Source organism: Castor canadensis, chromosome 6 (assembly GCF_047511655.1).
Source record: "Castor canadensis chromosome 6, mCasCan1.hap1v2, whole genome shotgun sequence".
Classification (NCBI taxonomy): Eukaryota; Metazoa; Chordata; class Mammalia; order Rodentia; family Castoridae; genus Castor; species Castor canadensis.
Window position 1 is genome coordinate 161640015 of NC_133391.1, and position 22186 is coordinate 161662200.

The 22186-nt window shown below is 35.5% G+C and overlaps 1 non-coding gene across 1 annotated transcript; it reads left to right on the forward strand.

Annotated features, from left to right (window-relative positions):
• The first annotated feature begins 9533 nt into the window (after positions 1-9533).
• LOC141424335 (U1 spliceosomal RNA) lies at positions 9534-9697 on the forward strand. The gene has a single exon (XR_012449285.1). It is a non-coding gene; the product is annotated as a U1 spliceosomal RNA (small nuclear RNA).
• The last annotated feature ends 12489 nt before the right edge of the window (positions 9698-22186 follow it).

Genomic DNA, 22186 nt, shown 5'->3' on the forward strand with positions numbered 1-22186 from the left:
CCCATCTTCAGACATGGGCTGCAGACATGAGAAATAGGTTTAAATAGACAAAGAACTGGGGGTAGAAGGTAAAAGGTATGCAGTTAAACAGCTCCAGTCACAGGTGTCTTGGTAGGTCATCGCAGTCTTTGTTCTAGGAGAGGTTCCAGCAGGTGATACATCCTGAAGAAGTTCTACTATTGGGGGTAGTTTCATGTCCCTTGTCATGAAGATACTATCATCTTCTTGGAATCCAAGGTGATTGCAAAGTGATTGCAAAGAAAATGACTTAGAGCAAGGATAGAAATAAAATGGAAGACAGGTACCATGCTTTTCTCCTGCTTTTAGTTAGTTTGTAGGCCCAAGTAAGTTGTCCATGCTTTCCAGCAACAGCAGTTTAAGAATCTCTTCCAATGTTCCCCTTATATCTGAACATTCCTCAATCTTGAGGAAATTAGGGTTTCTTGGCCAGTGATAAATTAGTACAGAAGGGTACAACAGCTCCAGCATATAAGCCAAAAACTAAGAACACCATTATAAAGCAGAATGTAGAGGGAGTAAAAGTCAGAAGATATCTGCTCAAATAAACTCTGTAAGGAAACCCATTTTAAAATAATTCCATGAGTATAGAAAACTAAAAAGATCCATTTGGGGCCTTCAGGAATAATCATTTTGTCTCTATTTATATAGAAAGACTTGGACAAAACTATTAGTTTGCCCTCTGTCAGGGGTGTCTGCAAGGGCTTGGATGTTTAGTAGTCATGTGTAAGATCACTTCTGTAAAACATCTTTGCTTTAGTAAACGTTGGGAGGTCTGGTACAGGTGACTACATTTGAATTGAGACACCTTTCCCTCCTTGTCGGAATGGTTTGTCTCTGAACAGTTTCCTCTGAAGATTTGGCCTGTTAACCATTCTGCTTAATGAAAGTCCCTCATTGTCAGGATCATCTTTTTCCGAGATGTTCTGATCTGATCCCAAGTCTGGGAGGAAGCAACAGGCAGTTTAGGTAGGAGTCAATGCCAGCAAGACCCATGTGGCCAAATTATAAGCAACTGAAAAGTTTAGAAGTGTCCCTTAGCCTGGAATCCATCTTTAAATCTTTAAAATGCTGCAGAATATTAACAGACAATAGTTAAAAGTTTCACAGGGAAAATACAAAAAGCCAACAAAAGCAAATATTTAAAAGACTGACAAATCTTGTTAGAGTCATTTCCAGAGAAAGACCCAGACTGTTAATGACAAGACTTAGAATAAGCATGGCTAATATACTGAAAAGCAGCTTAGACATCATCAGAACATCTTGTTATTTCCATTGAAGACAACATTTTAGGAAAATAATTGTGATGGGCAGCTTTAAAACAGAAACACTAAGTGCTCCTTGTTACAATTAGGAGCACATGGACACAAACCTGCAAAATCTAGCACCACAAAAAAATTTAATTTGGAGAATACCTGTATGGTAAAGTTTCTTCCTAAACCTTGCATTTCTGAAAGCTTATATATTTGGGGAATACAAATACAGTGCAAAGGAGCAGACAACAATTAGTGTCACAGCTACACAAATGTCATAAATGCATATTAATTCAGCTTTTTTCCTTTGTAGTAAAATTTAGAATTTTTGATTAAGTAAGGTAAATATACAGCACTGACATAAAGTCAAATTTTTAGGTCTTTTGCAAGTTAGAGGGACAGTACCAGTGATCTCAAATAGCCTCTTTTCTTAACACGCATCTCTATAACATTCATTTGGTTAAGACACATAATTGTAGACCAGATTTTAAACGGCAGGATTGCCCAAATGGCAAAATTTTTTTTCTTAAGTCTTTTTTTTTTTTTACTCTGCAAATGTTTGCACATTTCGAGTCTAGTCACACAGCTCTTCATACTTTCAGTCATAGATATATAAAGAGCACTAATTGTGTTTGAATTACTTCAGAATAAATAGTTTTCACCACACATTTGTTTAAGAGATGTTTACATGACTAGATACTTGAACTCCAATTTGTTAAGGCTTAGTTTCCTATTTAGTCAAAAGTTTGACAAGATCAATAGAAAATACAAGTAAGTGTTTTGATAAAATCTTTCCTTTCATTCAGTTTTTTGCATATGTTACTAAGAGCAGAACAATATTAAAATTACCTTTTCTATAGATATAGAGAATTAGGCTCCAGGTTTACTCAGTTTACTAAATTCTGACCTTAGTTTTTTGACCTTAGAAAATTCTTTTTTTTTTTTTTTTTTTTTTGGTGGGGCTGGTGTTGAACTTAGGGCTTTATGCTTGATAAGCAGTCACTCTAACTTACCACTTGAAACATTCTGCCAACCCCAGATCTTAGAAGATTCTTTAGGTAATTTTTAAATTATAGCCAACTTAGTCACAAGTTAAGCTTTAAGATCTTTCTAATTTTTCACTTTGAAATAATTTTGACAAAATTTTAAGTTTAGAAAAAATTGCTTTCTCCCGATAAAATGTAGGCTTACATTTTAATATAGGCCCAAGAAGAAAAGTAATCTCTATATATATGACAGCAATGTACAAAAATATGTTGTTAATAGATCCAACTGAAAGAAAGTTGAATATAAGGCTGGTGGAATGGCTCAAATGGTAGAGCACCTGCCTCTCAAGCGTGAGGCCCTGAGTTCAAACTCCAGTAACACACACACACACACAAAAGAAAGAAAAACAGAGTTGGATATAAATTACACTTATGACAAAATGAAACAGATTAAAGTTACTGTACATAATGTCATTTTCTTCCATCCTAAGGCAGAGAATAATTCTTGAATACCTGTATTTTACTTAGACCTGGTTGATGTAAGAACTTTAAATAAACACTTTTTAAAAAATAGCAACAGAAGAGGTGGGGAGAGAGAAGAGAAGCAACAATTTTTTTACATTAACTTTATAATAAGACTCATCCTAATGATGTTCACATACACACATATGCAAAAAAGTTTTAAATTAAGCATGCTATAAATGTCAATTTAAGTGCGTATAGTGTCAAGAACTCAAGAACATGTAAAACTTAATTTAGTGACCACAAGTATACTGGTCAGTTATTTCTCAAAATTACAAGAGCAGAACGAGATGTTTCCCATGCTGTTCTTTTGGGACTCATTTTGGGAGGTTTGGTGGCTGAAGCAAGAGTCAAAATGCTAGGGAAGCATTTTGAATCAGTCTCAGTTTCTAGTAAGACTGTTGCTACAGATATCAGAATTTTATTCTCTAATAAGCCATTCATCCTAGACATCCAATAATAGTCACACCCACAAAATACACACTGACACACGAAAACAGTTATGTTAATTCAGAGTGCACTCTTTGATACTGTCTTTTTCTTTTTGAGTAGACTAATCAGCTAGATTCTCCCTGTGGGTGGGGGGGCAAGATAGAGAAAGCACTTTTCATTCTTAAGCTGTTTATGTAGACATTTCCCATGGTTACACAAATTACAGAGGAGATCTCCCATACACCCCTGTACTCATACCTCTGCAAGTTTCTCCATTTATAAATACAAATAGCCTCAACAACAGAGGAACAAAACAAAGACCACAAATCTTGTCTAAATAAGTGAACTATACAAATGACAAGAAAAGGAATGTCATATAAGGAGGCCATGGGGAGTAGCATTAAAAAGGACAAAAAATATCTCCCAAATAAACAACTTGGGTTCTCTATTACCTTACATTCCTTCCCTGACAATTGCTAGCACAAAATTCTCAAATGACCTCAAATAGAGAAGCCTCTGAACAAGGGATCCAAAATTCATTGTCAGACAAATGGCAAAAAGCCCAAATGGTGAAGACAAATCACAAATGGGCCAGCAGATTCTCTGGACAAAAAAAAAGAAGGCAAAGGCCTGAGGCTCACTGGTCAGGGAGAACTCACCAAGGTCAGACTTCAGGGACCCAACAGTCTGGATAGTCATTTCTCTGTCTGATCAGTTGATGGTAAAAAGGAGTAGATGCCAGCCAAAGTGGAAAAACAGGAGATGTCCCTAGAATTAAAGCAACTCCAGAAGCTGTTGGAACCTATTCAATCTATCCTCTCTGTCCAGGGTCAACTAGCTGCCTGTGGCTAGTGCTTGAAAGTTGCATTTTTTCCTGGCGTAGCTCACCAAAGCTGAAACCGGAGTTTTGGATTAAAGAACCAAACTCCCGAGAGTCCTTATGCCAGGTCGGGCCATGTGCCCATAAATGCCAAATAAAGAGGCATGGTGAACGCAGAAAAAGGAGATGTATTAACGTTGCTCAGGAAGAGAGAGCATAAGCACTCAGTCCAACTTAAGCCATCTTCCGGGAATACAATATTCTTTATTGTAATTAGTAACATTACAGCACTGATGACCAAGTGACATATTGACTTTTGGAAAAGGAAGATGCCAACAAGATTGCAGTGTTTTGAAAAGTTAACCAAAAGTGAGAATTGAAGACAACACATCAGCAAGGCATTTTGAAAAACTGTCTATGAAAGGGAGAAAACATTACTTTATGTAAGTTATGATACATTTGGCTGCTAGAAAAAGAAAAGACGAGCAACAAAAGCTCAAGCGTTTGCATTCTACTGATAGTTAAAAATGTTGAACACTTCTCATGTGCTCTTGGCCTTTGTATTTCTTCATTTGAAAAGTATCTTTTCAAACCTCAAGGTGGAGGCTCAAGCCTGTAATCCTAGATACATGGAAGGCTGAAATCAGCCAGCATAAGCAAAAATGTTCATGAGAATAGAAAAAAGCCGGGTGTGATGACAGGTTCCTGTTATCCCAACTACAGCAAAGGAAGCCTAAAGTAGGAGGATTGTGGTCCAGGCCAGTGTGGCAGGAAAATAAAAAACCAGATCCTATGCCCAAAGTAACCAGATTAAAAAGGATTGGAGATATGGGTCAAGTGGTTGAACACTTGCCCAACAAGCATGAAGCCCTGAATTCAAACTCTAGTATCACAAAACAAAAAGTATCTTTTCAGTTCATTTGTCCAATTATTGTTTGGATTATTTGTTCGTTTGGTATTAAATTTTGAATTTTTAATTTATTCTAGTTATTAATCACCTGTCATTTTAATAGCTGACAAAGACTTTCTCTCATTCTGTGAACTGCCTTTTCACTTGATTTTTTATTCTCACCCCAGTCATAATAACTATAATAAAGAAGACAAAAAAACAAAAAGTATTGGTAAGGATGAGGAGTTCTGGGGAGAATTCTTAATACATTCGTGGTAGGAATGTAAATTAATCCAGCCACTACGGAAATCAGCATAAAAGTTCCTCAAATAGCCCCCAGATAGAATTATCACATGATTCAGCTCTTGTGTATATATACTTGTATATATACCAAAGGAAATCAAACTTACAACAAAGATCCCTCATACTTGGGTATGTAACAGCACTATTCACAATACCCAAGTTATGGGATTGGGATCTATCCCTAGACTACCAATGCAGAGTATGGTACAAGGTAATGGTAGCAAGCTACACCTATGGTTTATCCTCGTGATCATCCATGTGATCACGAGGGTAAACCATCACTACTTTACAGTGTACTGCATTATTGAGCTAAGATGACCTACAGTAGGTTAGATATAGTAAATGCATTCAATATTTTCATCTTGCAATGGATTTATTGGTATATAATTCAATCATAAGATGAGGAACATCTATACTATCATCCCAGAAGACCAAAACAACCACCAACTAGACCATTCAACTAAAAATTGCTGGGTGTGATAGTTACTGGAAATTAGCTTCAGTTCAATTTACAGACCCATATAGAACATTCTGTTCTTCCAGTTCATATTTTTAGAAGGGCAGATATTTTTGGTACCGCAGTGTCACTATTTATTTAGAATGGAGAAAGAGAGAAAAGGGATTGTACACATTTTGAAGGGGAAAATTCAAAGATGGACCCAGGGAACTAAGCTAAAAATGAGGGAAGTGAGTTTGGAAGTAGGATGTGGAAAGTGAGGATAACTGCAGTAGACTGACTGGAAAGTTCACTGAGGTTCAGCAATTGTACCAGTTAATGTACAAGGACTAGGGGATGGAAAAATAAAAGTTAGAGTTCGGTGACATGCAGAATTACTATCTGATTCAATTTCCATGTTTATATCCAAAAAGAAATTAAATTGCTATGTAAAAGTTTGTCTACACCCCACATACACATACATTGCAAGATTATTCATAACAAATGAGATAAAGAATCAATCTGAATGTTCTTGAATTGATAAATGGATAAATAAAATGTCAAGTAGGCATATATGTGTAAACATGGATGCATCATTGTTTTATAGATAGAGCACCTGTTATATATTATACACACATAACAATGGAATATTATACCTGCAATTTATGACAATGGGGTGAATCTGGAAAATATAATGCTGAGTAAAATAAGCCAAACACATAAAAGCACTGCATGATCTTACTTATATGTGAAATCTAATCTATGTTGAACTCAAAGCAAGAGAAAGAAAACAGTGGTTGGTATGACTGGGGTGGGAGAAATGGTACAATGTTGAACAAAGGGTCAAATATTCATTTAGGTATCAACTTCTGAGGTTCTAATTTTGGCATGAATAACGATGGTTATTTTAATCAATTTGTTGAGATAATCATTACACAGTACATGTGAATGGGAATAAAGGGACTGCTGCAGGTGACAATTTTGAAATGGGAGAGGATTGCTGAATAATGGCTTTAAAGGCAGGAGATTTTACCTCCACCTTCAAACTCACATTTTTAAGGTAAGTTGGCTATGAGAATCCTTGAACTGGCAATGGTCAGTATATCTGAGATTGTTTCAGAAATATTGAGGTGGAAGGGAGACTTTTAAAAAGATTTAAAGTACAATTTCAGCAACCATAGAGGAATTCGATGTTAAAAATAGGAAAGATAAACAGTGGCTCAGGGCTGTAATTCCAGCCAAACTGTAGACTGGTAGGAGGATTGTGATCCATGACCAGCCCCGGCAAAAAGCTAGAAACCCTGTCTGAAAAGAAACTAAAGCAAAAAAGTGTTTGAAAGCATGGCTCTTGCCTACCAAGGGTGAGGTCCTGAGCTCAGATCACAGTAACTTACATTAGGAGCTGGAATAAGACTCAAGCAGTGGAGTGCCTACCTCACAAAAGTGAAGCCCCAAGTTCAAACCCCAGTACCACCAAAGACAAACGAAGTACATTATATATCACAATGATACCCTTGTAAAGTTAATTTAGGTTAACACAAAAAAGAAAGAAAAAAGCAGATACGAAAGTACAGGAAAATGGGATGGGAAAAGGTAAGGGATTTGACAAAACACTATGAGTAAGAAAACTTAAATAATAAAGAATAAGGCTTTTTAGGAAGGATATTCTCGACAAGGATATTCAGAAAGTCTGTAGATGTTCTATAATTAGTCTTAATCATTGCTTGGACCTGAAAAAAACTGTTTCTAAATACAAATGTCACATGTAGTAGTAACATAGTTTGTGGTATCATTGACTGCTTTCTAGCCTACAAAAATGGAGACAAGGAAAAAGAGGAGCTTAATTAGTCATAAGAAGAAAGAAATGAAGCCCAACATAAAAGCTGGAGTATCCCTCAAATGATAAAATCTTTCTATTGCATAAAAAAATCTACAGGGAGCAAAAGTTGGCTACATATTTTATAATAAATATACAACTACCAACTTTTGTTAGACAAACACCTATCAAATAAATCCAAATAAATCTGTGACATTGACAGAACAAATACACAATAAAGTGTAATGACAGGACAGAAGCTTTTATAGAAAATCCCAGGAGAGATTTTACTAACCAAATTTTCCCACCCAGAGAAAGATAGGTCAGCCATAAATCTTAATGAACCAAACATAATAGTGGTGAAATACATAAAATAAAACTCTTAAACTATAATGATAAGGTTATAAAAACACAACATAATGGGTAATTTTGATATACAACTTTCAGAGGTGATTGATGAAGTAAAACTAATTGAAAAATGATTTATGAGCTTTAAAGAGCATAACTAGTTCCATTGGGTAACATTGTCTAGGACATGGTTCTTTACCCAGAAGCTCAGTACTCCTCTTGGAAAAGTTCACAAAAGGAGAATTTTATTACTCTCCTGGGGGATATAAATTACCAAACCATGTTGGAAAATAATCTGGTAATAAACAGATCATCCTTTAGGCTCCTAGTTATATTTATAAGACTCAATCTTAAAGAAATAAAAATGAAGCCAATGAATGTATTAATTAAAATACTAAGGAATGAATGTAAATCATAGACAAATAAGTTTAAAATGTTATTGAATATAATGAAACAAAAAGTAAAATAATCTGATAGAATGTCAGTGGGAGAAGATTGGAAAAGTTTTAAGATATTTTCAAGAATAATAAAACACATTTTATATCAATATGCTGCTATATTTTGATTATTTACTATTCTACTTTTAAGAGTTAAGTTTTATAGGTACATAATAATTGCTCATACTTCTGGCATAAGATGGAATGTTTTGATACATGTTTAAGTTGTGTCATGGTCAAATCAGGTAATTAGTATGTCCCTCACCTTGAACATTTATCATTGCTTTGTTGTCAGAACATTCAAAATCCATTCTTATAGTTATTTGAAATATACAATGCATTATTGTCAAAAAAGACCTTCTTGTGATCATGGAAACACATGCTTCCTGTCTCACTACAATCTTGTGTGTGTTGACCAACCTCACCATTTCCTATTTTCTGCTCTTTTTCACAGCCTCTTGAAACATTTTCAAAGACATGTCTATGTGTTTTCTAGTGGCATGTGCATTTAACATAACCTTAAAAAATGCATAGCAAACTCTTACGTGTTTACCTCATGGATTTACAATTGAAAATGTTGAGTAAAAGAACATAACACAGGAGAATTTAGATGGAAGAGCCACAAGTGATGTTTGAAACAAGTCAGCACATGATGAGTACTCATAAACTCTTATTAAAATAGGGATCTCTGCCTGCAAAGCAGGACATTGAGCTACCCTCCAAGATACCTTCAAGTACAAGACCCCAAAGCATGGCCCAAAAGACAGACTTGTATTTTAAGAATAAACTGGTAACCATGCTGGAAAACAAGAAGTGAAGTTCTCAGTGTATAAAAATGCATGTGGTAATTCATTTTCAACACTTCATAACATGAAAACCTTTAATTTTGTATAAAATATTTGTATTATGCTCACAATGCCTATTTAGGCTTAAAATATAGTTTCAAATTACTCATTGGCAGCCAAAAAATTTCACATAAAATAAAACTGAAAGTACAACTTTCCTCACTTTTCAAAATGACATAATAAATGGGGATTATGGTTTAATAAATTTCCTGGTTCCAAATATCATAAAGTAATGCACACATATTAATAATCACAAAAACAAAAGTTTAAATAAAACACCCTGGGATTTTAAAAAGTAAATGACTAGGAAGTTTATTACAGGCAAACAATAAATCTTTATACTAATATAAAGAGTAAATATAATAATTTGGCTGATCTAAAATATGACAAAGTGGGATATATCTTAAAGATAAAGTTGACAGATCATCATATTTACCTGGCAAGGGAGATACCATGATCACGAAGGTAGTTTTCCCAGGGCGAGGCTTATCCATTGCACCCCGAATGTGCTCACCCCTGCGATTTCCCCAAATGTGGGAAACTCAAATGCATAATTTGTGGTAGTGGGGGACTACGTTAGCGCTCTCCCCTAAAAAAAAAAAGTTGACAGTTCATGGAAAGATGTAAAACTGAATTTTTGTGTATTAAAAATAAAAATGCATGGAACTCAATACCAAATTAGAGTGAGTATAAAATTCCTTAGCAAATATAGTACTATGGAATATCTCCCAGGAATCCACAGATTTTAAAAATATTTAAAAAGGACTTGAAAATCTGGTTTAAGGAGTTGGCCTTACAGTTAACCTTTAATAGTAACTACACATCTTACAAAAACAAATTTTGGGCACATCAAATACACTGATCAAACCACAGTATTATCAAACATGAGAAAAATAGTGCACACACATATACATAAATGTTTCCAATTGAAATATTAACATATGTTTCTAAATTACTCATAAGTTGATGAGGAATTAAAATTACTTAAGAAAAATGACAAAGTTCAACTTAACAAAATCTTTGCCAATCATGAAAATCTATAATATTAAGTACATTCTAGGAATCTCTCTGTATAGCTATCCTTATCTCAAACTAGCAAAAATGCTATGTCTTTCTTATTATTGCTTATGTCTTCTCTTCAACAAGATTGGAGAAGAGGGCAGAGCAGATTCTGCCTGAAAGGGAGAGGGGTGAGGTGGGAGAGGGAGGGGGCAGGGAGCAGGGGGCAGAAATGATCCAAATAATATATGCACATGTGAATAAATAAATAAGCCAAAAACAAAAAAAGAAAGTCTGTACATACAAACATAAAAAAATTATAAAATTACTAATCTAAACTCACAAAAAGAATAAAAATATCAAGAAATTGAAACAACATAATGTTAATTTTAAACAAAAGTACAAAATTAATACAAATATCTTCACAAATTTATGTAACTCTAAGAAACATTTAAAAGCTCTATAAAATAGATTTTAAAATTTTTTAAATAAGCCATTTTTTAATTTTCTCCTCGCATATTTATTCTGAATATGAAAAGTTTTTAAACATAATTTTTTAAAACAAACTGTAATTATTAAAACTAGAGCATATATCCTTGGTAGGGTCCTTCTCACTCTTTTTATGGCATTTTTAACATTCTGAAAAGCACATATATTTTCACAACCTTAGTAATTTCAACTACACAAACTTTTTGTTTCAGTTTTGGAGACTTCTGCTGAGAGCACCACTGGGCTAAAATCCCAGGGTCCACAGAGCTACTTTCCTGATATGTCCACTATGGAACAATTCATGCCTGGCCTTCTCCATTTTCTGGAAGCTGCACACCTCCATTGGCTCCTGACCTTCTTCAATCCTTAAAGCCAGGAACAGCATCATTCTGATTTCTGCTTCTATTGTCATAGCTTCTTCTTTGATTCCAATCTTTGTCTTTCTTGTGTAAGAATGTTGTGGTTATACTGGATTACACAGTAACCCAGGATAGCCTTCCCACATCAAGATGCTCATATCTCCAAAGTGCTTTCTTGTCATTACGTAACATATTAAAAGTTACCAAGAGGTTGTTCTCATTCTTGATCTCCCTTTCTGAGAGAACCTGCTTTTTAGTTTATTGAAAACATATTACTTTCTTATTAAATTTTGCTATAATTTTCACTTTAAAAAAAGAAAAAAAGTTGCAAGGAATTATGATGACAATATTTCAGAAAGGCCTATTATTTGCCTACAATAATTGATAAAGAGGTCAACTTTATACTCCAATGTGCCCCCACCTAGCATAACAATAATTAAAAAATTAAACACCAAAATAACAAGTAATCCAATTGAAAATGGGCAAATGATCTGAACAGGCAATTTTGAATGAAGAAACAAAAATGTCCAATAAAAATATGAAAAAATGTTCAACATCTTTAGTCATTATGGAAATGCAGATCAAAATTACATGGAAAGTTCATCTAACACCAGTCAGAATGGCCTAAATCATCAATAAAACAAAAACAACAAGTGATGGTGAGGATGTAGGGGAAAAGAAATCCTTATAGAATGCTATTAAGAATGTAAATTAGGGCAATCACTATGGAAACAGTATGGAAGTTCCTCAAAACTCTAAAAGTAGAACTACCATGTGATCCAGATAATCACTCCTGGGTATATAATCAAATCAGTCAGTCAGCATACAATAGAGATAACTGCACCCAATAGCTGTGCTCATCAATAGAGGAAAGGATAAAGAAAATGTGGTATATATAAATAGTGATGTACTGTTTAGCCCTCAAGAAGAATCAAGTCATGGAGATTCCAAGATGGCGGCTAGAGGTAGGAAGCAGAAAGCGACCCTCCTATAGTGAAATCTTGGAGAGACACTGGGGACACACTTTGCAGGCATAATCACTGAGAAAAGGCATAACTTTGACCCCTCCACATCTCCAGCTGGTGCAGAGAATCTCCACTTCACGTTAAATGGAGAAACGCGGAGGGCCCCTGGGGCCACCAGTGGCTGGCGCACATATGGCTTGGGAAGACACGGACCAAGTGAGCTTTGCGGTACCGCAGTACTCCCACAGACAAACCTGGGCCAGAGCAGCATAGCCCCCTGGACAGAGTGAACTCCACCCGGGAAAAAAAGAGAAACTGAGTAATAAGCAATAAGAACAGCTAAGACACGCTGGAAAGAGGGTGGGGCACCCTGAGCGCTGAAGATTGGGGGAAGGGAATCCTTCCTGGGACTGTAAATAAACAAGCTAGGTGGGCCAGAGAGCCTCTGGCGGGAGCGGGGCGCATGCCCAGCAACCAGGAGTGGGAAAACTTGTGAGAGTGGCGGAGGGAAGAAAACTCCACAGGAGAGGAGGGAAGACCCACTTCCCACGTGAACTGTAAATAAACATGGCGGCTGGCAGGAGCAGCTGCACCGCCCAGTAACCAGAAGCAGGAAAGCTTCTGAAAGTGGCAGTGGGAGGAAAACTTCAGAGGAGAGGGGGGAAGACCCACCTCCCACATGAACTGTAAACAAACACGCAGGCCTGACAACGCGGGGGCAGTGTCACCTTTCCCAGTGCTTGGAAAGGGGAAAGCCTGTAGCAGAGGCTCCCACACAGGAGAACTCTGAGCAAACAAAGCCTGTGGGACCAGGTGAGTGCTAGCTCACCCCAGAGATCTGCATAAATAATGCCGCCAGCTACAGGCTGAGAGCAGCAGGCAGGCAAGCCACAGTTGCAGATACCACTCTCAGAACTGTCTCCAGATGCTTTTTTTTCTTTTTCTCCCTACCTTTGATGAGAGAACGTCTGAATTACACCTGCAAGCCAAAAAACTTACTGAAACTGTATTGCATTTGAACTTGGGACACTTGGTGGGGCTTTTGTGTGTGTGTGTGTGTGTGTGTGTGTGTGTATGTGTGTGTGTGAGTGTGTAGTTTTGTTCTACTTTATGCATCCCCTTTGATGAGACAACTACAGAACAACATCTGAGGCACCAACTCCAGGACTGGAGATTGAGACGGACACCCAAATTATTAAGACTGAAACTGGATTGCATATAAACTTGGAAGTTTTTTGGTTTTGTTTTTTTTTTAATTTTCTATTTTCTATTTTATTTTAATTCATTTTTATATATAGATATTTCTTTCATTTACTTATTTTTCATTTTTTGTCTTTGATTTTCGATCCTCTCTCTGTCTCTCTAATGTCTGTTCAGCTTACTGTCGATTAGTACACTAACACTCCCTGTTTATACCTTTGAAACTCTCTTGTCTGATACCTTGTTCTGCTTTCTCCTTCTTATCTGTATATTTGTATTCCCCTTTTCTTTAACTTCTTGCTGTTCATCTCAGCTCACCCTTCCATTCTAAATATTACCATTGCTATTATTACAAGCTAGAAAATACTTAATTGCACACAGTACAGGGACAGTAACAACACCAAGGACAATGACGGGAAGACAGAAAAAACAGGGAAACCAGTTTCCCTACAGCAAAAAAATTAGTACAGGAACCAGAGGGGAATGAAGAGAACAGAAACTCAGATCCAGACTCCAACAAAATGAAGATAAACTATGCCAAAGGACCCAATGAAGCCCACAAGAATAATTTAAAAGAAGACATACTACAAGTACTCAATGAGAATTTTATAGAGATGATACTGGATAGGGTCAACCAAAATGTACAGGAGACACTCAAGAAATTCCAAGACAATAAAAATAGAGAATTTGAAAAAGCAAAAGAAGAAATAAAGGAAACCATAGAAGCACTGTATAAACACCAAAGTGAAAGAGAGAACACAATAAATAAACGGATAAATGAACTCAGGACAAAAATAGACAACATTAAAGAAGAAAACTGCCAGGATATGGAAAGCCTCAGAAAAAAGAATGAAACAGAACTGCAAAACAAAACGGAAGGCCAATCCAGCAGAATAGAACAAACAGAAGACAGAATCTCAGAACTTGAAGATGAAATGGTAATTAAAGGAAAAACCGAAGAACTATTAATTAAACAACTCAAGACCTGTGAAAAGAAAATGCAAGAACTCACTGACTCCATCAAAAGACCAAACTTGAGAATCATGGGCATCGAAGAAGAAGAGGTGCAAGCGAAGGTAATGTGTAATATATTCAACAAAATAATAATGGAAAATTTCCCAAATCTAGAGAAAGATATTCCCATACAGATTCAAGAGGCCTACAGGACACCAAACAGACCAGATCAAAATAGAACTACTCCATGACATATCATCATTAAAACAAGTTCAGAAACTAAGGAAAGAATATTGAAGGCTGTAAGAGAGAAAAAACAAGTAACATACAAAGGTAAACCCATCAAAATCACAGCAGACTTCTCAACAGAAACATTAAAAGCAAAAAGAGCGTGGGGTGAGATCTTCCGGGCACTGAATGAAAATAATTTCAACCCCAGGATACTCTACCCAGCAAAGCTATCATTCAAAGTAGATGGAGCAATAAAAGTCTTCCACGATAAGCAGAAACTAAAACAATATGTGACCACAAAGCCACCATTACAAAAGATTCTGCAAGGGATCCTGCACACAGAAAGTGACACCCAACTTAACCATGAAAAGGCAGGCAGCACCAAACCACAGGAAAAGAAAAAGCAAGACAGTAGAGAGTAACTTCAACTTAGGTACACACAATCAAACCTTCAAACAACTAAGACAACTAAATGGCAGGAATCACCACATACCTATCAGTACTAACGCTTAATGTTAATGGACTTAATTCACCCATCAAAAGACACCGGATGACAAAATGGATTAAAAAAGAAGATCCAACAATTTGTTGCTTACAGGAGACTCATCTCACTGACAGAAATAAGCATATGCTTAGGATGAAAGGCTGGAAGAAGATTTACCAAGCCAATGGCCCCCGAAAACAGGCAGGAGTAGCAATACTTATCTCTGACGAAGTAGACTTCAAACCTACATTGATCAAACAAGATAAAGAAGGACATTTCATACTAATAAAAGGGAAAATAGACCAAAAGGAAATAATAATCATCAATCTGTACGCACCCAATGTCAACGCACCCAATTTCATCAAACATACTCTGAAAAACCTAAAAGCATAGATAAACACCAACACAGTGGTTGTGGGAGACTTTAACACCCCATTATCATCAATAGATAGGTCATCCAAACAAAAACTCAATAAAGAAATCCAAGATCTAAAATATGCAATAGATCAAGTGGACCTAGTAGATGTCTACAGAACATTTCATCCAACCTCTACACAATATACATTCTTTTCAGCAGCCCATAGAACCTTCTCCAAAATAGATCATATCCTAGGGCACAAAGCAAGCCTCAGCAAATATAAGAAAATAGAAATAATACCATGCATACTATCTGACCACAATGCAGTAAAAGTAGAACTCAACAACAAAAGTAAAGACAAAAAACATGCAAACAGCTGGAAACTAAATAACTCATTACTTAATGAAGAATGGATCATCGATGCAATAAAAGAGGAAATTAAAAAGTTCCAGGAAGTCAATGAAAATGAAAACACAACCTACCAGAACCTATGGGACACAGCTAAGGCAGTCTTGAGAGGAAAGTTTATAGCCATGAGTGCATATATTAAAAAGATTGAAAGATCCCAAATCAATGACCTAATGATACATCTCAAACTCCTAGAAAAACAAGAACAAGCAAATCCCAAAAAAATTGGAGAGAAATAATAAAAATAAGAGCTGAAATCAACGAAATAGAAACCAAAAAAACCATACAAAGAATTAATGAAACAAAAAGTTGGTTCTTTGAAAAAATAAACAAGATCGATAGACCCCTGGCAAACCTGACTAAAATGAGGAGAGAAAAAACCCAAATTAGTAGAATCAGGAATGCAAAAGGGGAGATAACAACAAACACCATGGAAGTCCAGGAAATCATCAGAGACTACTTTGAGAACCTATATTCCAATAAATTTGAAAATCTAAAAGAAATGGACAGATTTCTAGATACATATGATCATCCAAAACTGAACCAAGAGGAAATTAATCACCTGAATAGACCTATAACACAAAATGAAATTGAAGCAGCAATCAAGAGTCTCCCCAAAAAGAAAAGTCCAGGACCTGATAGATTCTCTGCTGAATTCTATCAGACCTTTAAAGAAGAACTGATACCAACCCTCCTTAAACTGTTCCATGAAATAGAAAGGGAAGGAAAACTGCCAAACACATTTTATGAAGCCAGTATTACACTTATCCCAAAACCAGGCAAAGACACCTCCAAAAAGGAGAACTGTAGGCCAATCTCCTTAATGAACATTGATGCAAAAATCCTCAACAAAATAATGGCAAACCGAATTCAGCAACACATCAAAAAGATTATTCACCACGACCAAGTAGGCTTCATCCCAGGGATGCAGGGGTGGTTCAACATACAAAAATCAATAAACGTAATAAACCACATTAACAGAAGCAAAGACAAAAACCACTTGATCATCTCAATAGATGCAGAAAAAGCCTTTGATAAGATCCAACATCATTTCATGATAAAAGCTCTAAGAAAACTAGGAATAGAAGGAAAGTTCCTCAACATTATAAAAGCTATATATGACAAACCTACAGCCAGCATTATACTTAACGGAGAAAAACTAAAACCATTCCCTCTAAAATCAGGAACCAGACAAGGATGCCCACTATCTCCACTCCTATTCAACATAGTACTGGAATTCCTAGCCAGAGCAATTAGGCAAGAAGAAGGAATAAAAGGAATACAAATAGGTAAAGAAACTGTCAAAATATCCCTATTTGCAGATGACATGATCCTATACCTTAAAGACCCAAAAAACTCTACTCAAAAGCTTCTAGACATCATCAATAGCTATAGCAAGGTAGCAGGATATAAAATCAACATAGAAAAATCATTAGCATTTCTATACACTAACAATGAGCAAACTGAAAAAGAATGTATGAAAACAATTCCATTTACAATAGCCTCAAAAAAAATCAAATACCTAGGTGTAAACCTAACAAAAGATGTGAAAGACCTCTACAAGGAAAACTATACACTTCTGAAGAAAGAGATTGAGGAAGACTATAGAAAGTGGAGAGATCTCCCATGCTCATGGATTGGTAGAATCAACATAGTAAAAATGTCAACACTCCCAAAAGTAATCTACATGTTTAATGCAATTCCCATCAAAATTCCAATGACATTCATTAAAGAGATTGAAAAATCTACTGTTAAATTTATATGGAAACACAAGAGGCCACGAATAGCCAAGGCAATACTCAGTCAAAAGAACAATGCAGGAGGTATCACAATACCTGACTTCAAACTATATTACAAAGCAATAACAATAAAAACAGCATGGTACTGGCACAAAAACAGACATGAAGACCAGTGGAACAGAATAGAGGACCCAGATATGAAGCCACACAACTATAAGCAACTTATCTTTGACAAAGGAGCTAAAAATATACAATGGAGAAATAGCAGCCTCTTCAACAAAAACTGCTGGGAAAACTGGTTAGCAGTCTGCAAAAAACTGAAACTAGATCCATATATATCACCCTATACCAAGATTAACTCAAAATGGATCAAGGATCTTAATATCAGACCCCAAACTCTTAAGTTGATACAAGAAAGAGTAGGAAATACTCTGGAGTTAGTAGGTATAGGTAAGAACTTTCTCAACGAAACCCCAGCAGCACAGCAACTAAGAGATAGCATAGATAAATGGGACCTCATAAAACTAAAAAGCTTCTGTTCATCAAAAGAAATGGTCCCTAAACTGAAGAGAACACCCACAGAGTGGGAGAAAATATTTGCCAACTATACATCAGACAAAGGACTGATAACCAGAATATACAGGGAACTTAAAAAACTAAATTCTCCCAAAACTAATGAACCAATAAAGAAATGGGCATGTGAACTACACAGAACTTTCTCAAAAGAAGAAATTCAAATGGCCAGAAAACACATGAAAAAATGCTCACCATCTCTAGCAATAAATAAATGCAAATTAAAACCACGCTAAGATTCCACCTCACCCCTGTTAGAATAGCCATCATCAGCAACACCACCAACAGGTGTTGGCGAGGATGTGGGGAAAAAGGAACCCTCTTACACTGTTGGTGGGAATGTAAACTAGTACAAACACTCTGGAAAAAAATTTGGAGGCTACTTAAAAAGCTGGACATCGATCTACCATTTGATCCAGCAATACCACTCTTGGGGATATACCCAAAAGGCTGTTACTCCAGAGGCACCTACACATCCATGTTTATTGCGGCACTATTCACAATAGCCAAGTTATGGAAACAGCCAAGATGCCCCACCACTGACGAATGGATTAAGAAAATGTGGTATCTATACACAATGGAATTTTATGCAGCCATGAAGAAGAATGAAATGTTATCATTCGCTGGTAAATGGATGGAATTGGAGAACATCATTCTGAGTGAGGTTAGCCTGGCTCAAAAGACCAAAAATCGTATGTTCTCCCTCATATGTGGACATTAGATCAAGGTCAAACACAACAAGGGGATTGGACTATGAGCACATGATAAAAGCGAGAGCACACAAGGAAGGGGTAAGGATGGGTAAGACACTTAAAAAACTAGCTAGCATTTGTTGCCATCAGTGCAGAGAAACTAAAGCAGATACCTTAAAAGCAACTGAGGCCAATAGGAAAAGGGGAACAGGTACTAGAGAAAAGGTTAGATCAAAAAGAATTAACCTAGAAGGTAACACCCATGCACAGGAAATTAATGTGAGTCAACTGCCTGTATAGCTATCCTTATCTCAATCAGCAAAAACCCTTGTTCCTTCCTATTATTGCTTATACTCTCTCTACAACAAAATTAGAGATAAGGGCAAAATAGTTTCTGCTGGGTATTGGGGGGGAGGGAGGGGGTGGAGTGGGTGGTAAGGGAGGGGGTGGGGGCAGGGGGGAGTAATGAACCAAGCCTTGTATGCACATATGAATAATAAAAGAAAAATGAAAAAAAAATTTAAAGACATTGGTTAATCATAAAATCAGTAAGTCAGTGTACTACTGATTTTCAATGAAAAAAAATTAGACACAATGATTAGTTATTTGCATAAGGGAAAAAATCAATAAACTTGATACAGAAAGGACATTAAGCAATATTTAAGACAACACGCATGACAGCACTGCAAAAAAAGAAATGGGTCCAATCAAAAGGGTTAAATATAACTTCTTTACTTTATAAATGAGTTCTCCCCATCGAGGTTCTCTATAATTACAGTAATTTCTCTAACAATGTTTTAAATGTTTGTTTTTAAAAGATATCGTTACTCCTTTTGTGAACTATGTTTCCTTGTCTGAAAACTTTATTCTGAGTCTAAAGAAAAATGGAAACAATACAATAATCTGCTCTATAAAAAAAAAAAGTATCAAGTCATGTCATTTGCATGAAAATAGGTGGAACTGGAGATAATCATGCAAACAGAAGTAAAATAGACTCAGAAAGACAAATATTGTGTATTTTTGTTCATATGTGGAATTTTTTAAAGTACATAAAACTAGAAGAAAAACTATTAGGGAACAGGAATGGAGCATGGAGAATAAGTGAAGGTAAAGAGGATAAATATAACCAAAGTATAGTGACATGCATTATAAGAATGTCAAAATGAAACCCATTACTCTGCATAATTAATATATGTTAATAAAATGAAAAAAGCACTTTTTAAAAAAAAGGAAAATAGTTTTAAACTCACTACATCAGTCAAGTTATTGTTTAATAGAGAAGGATATAATAAAATCTATACTTAATGAAGAAAAAAAGAGGTCAACTCTCTACAAACATCTAAAAGCATTAAATCTAAACACAGCTACAGACAGAGTCTCAACACAAAGAAGCTCATGAAATAAAACGTATAATTGGAAAAAATTAATTGTTAAATCCAGTATATTGGGTATTTCAACATTCCGTCCTCATGAATTCATATAAATTAGGAGACATATGAAAGAACATTAGAATAAAATATGTGTGAATATAATAATATATGTATAAATAGTATAGACCATATTAATCTAAATTATTTTATTTTTAGTTAAGGATTCATATGAATATCCTTTCACAAAATACAAAAAGAAGTATAATCTATTTATTTTCACATGAATTATGCACCAAGACAGATAATATTGTGGGTCAGAAACCAAAATTCATGGGCACATGGGGTCATTCCTGCAATCCTGGCTACTTGGGAGGCTGAGATTAGTCAACTGTGGTTCTAGGCCTGCAAATGCAAAAAAAGTTTGCAAGATCCCATCTCAGTGAAATAAGGCTGAGTGTGGTAGCATGTGCCTGTCATCTCAGCTACATGGGAAACCTAAATAGGAGAATCACAGTCCAAGCTAGCCTGTGCAAAAAGTGAAATCTTATCTCCAAAATGACCAAAGCAAAAAGGATCTGAGGATTAGCTCAAGAAATGGAGCTACTTCCTAGTAACCATGAAGCCTCACAAATCCTCATACACCAAAGAAAAAAATTTTTAATTCAATATATTTAAAATAATTGAAATAATAAAAATGAAATAAATATTAAGACTATAACTGAAAAACGCCCAAAATCAAGAAACAAGAGCAATAAAAGGCAAAAGATGTGTCTCTAAATGATCCATGAAAGTGAAAAACTTCTTGCCATATTGAGAAGAAAAAAAAAATAGAAATTCCCACCAACAGGAGTGAAATACAGGACATGATTCAGATCCTAGAGATCCTACAGGTAATAAAGAATGATAAAAGAAATAAAACAAATAGCACTATTAAATCTGATAAATTTTTAAAAATTCTCTCATCAAAGAATAGCCTAACACTACACATTTTGAAGTCTACCAAGCATTTAAGGAAAGAGTAAGGCCAATACAACTCAGATTACTCTAAAAACCTGAACAAGAAGTCATTTGCTCAAATTCATTCTAAACCACAAGCATTATACTGATACCAAAACCAGGAAAGGACATGATATACAAAGAACATTATAGAAAAATATTCCTGATACAGAGAACACAGATTGAAAAATCCTCAATAAAATACTGAATCCAATAGCACATCAAAAAGATTAAGTCATCACAATCATGTATATGCAAACCAAAATACAATCCACCACCCCAACATAATTAAGGACAAAAACCATATGGTCATCTTAACAGATGTAGAAAAAACACTTGACAAAAATGAACATCCCTTCAAGTAGAAGGAACACACCAAACATAATAAAGGCTTAAGTTAACAAACTGACTCCTAACAACATAGTATATGGGGAAAAGTTAAAAGCCTTCAGTAAGATATGGGACATGGCAAATACACCAACGTTCACCACTTTTATTCGGCACATACTAGAAGTCCTTTTCAGGTGAGAGGAAAAAAATATAAAAATGTATGCATCCAAATTGAAAAGGAAGAATCAAAATTGTCACTGTTTGCTAATGGCATAATACAAAAAACCCAAAGAATCAGACAAAAGATTAATTACAACAAATAAGCAAGCTCAGCAAAGTTGCATGGTATGCAATCAACATGTAAAGGTCGGTAGTGTTTCGTTAATAATATATTACTTGAAAAAGAAATCAAGTAATCCTTTTTATAATAGCTACAAAGAAAATACATAAGAGTAAATTGAACCGAAGAAGTGAATGATCTCTGAATGAATATTATATGCTGATAGAAGAAAATGAAGAGGACAAATAATCTGGAAAGGCATCTTGTACTCATGGATTTGAATTATAAATATTGTTAAAATGTACATACTGTTCGAAGTGAATTGCAGTGTTGATGCAATCTCTACAAAAATCCCAAGGTTACCCAAAGTTATTCTTCATAGAAGTAGAAAAAAGTCCAAAGTTTCAAAAGAAGCTACAAAACAATCTGAATATGCAAAGTAATCTTGAGCAAAAGAACAATGCAAGAGACACTACACTATGCTACTTCAAAACATACTATGACACTGTAGTCATCAAAATAGCATGGTGTCTACATAAAAAGGAACACATAGACCAATGGAACAGAATAGAGAGCTAGAGGCAAACCCAGTCATCCACAGGCAACTGATCGTCAACAAAAGAGAAAGAACACTCTCTTCAATGCATGGTGCTG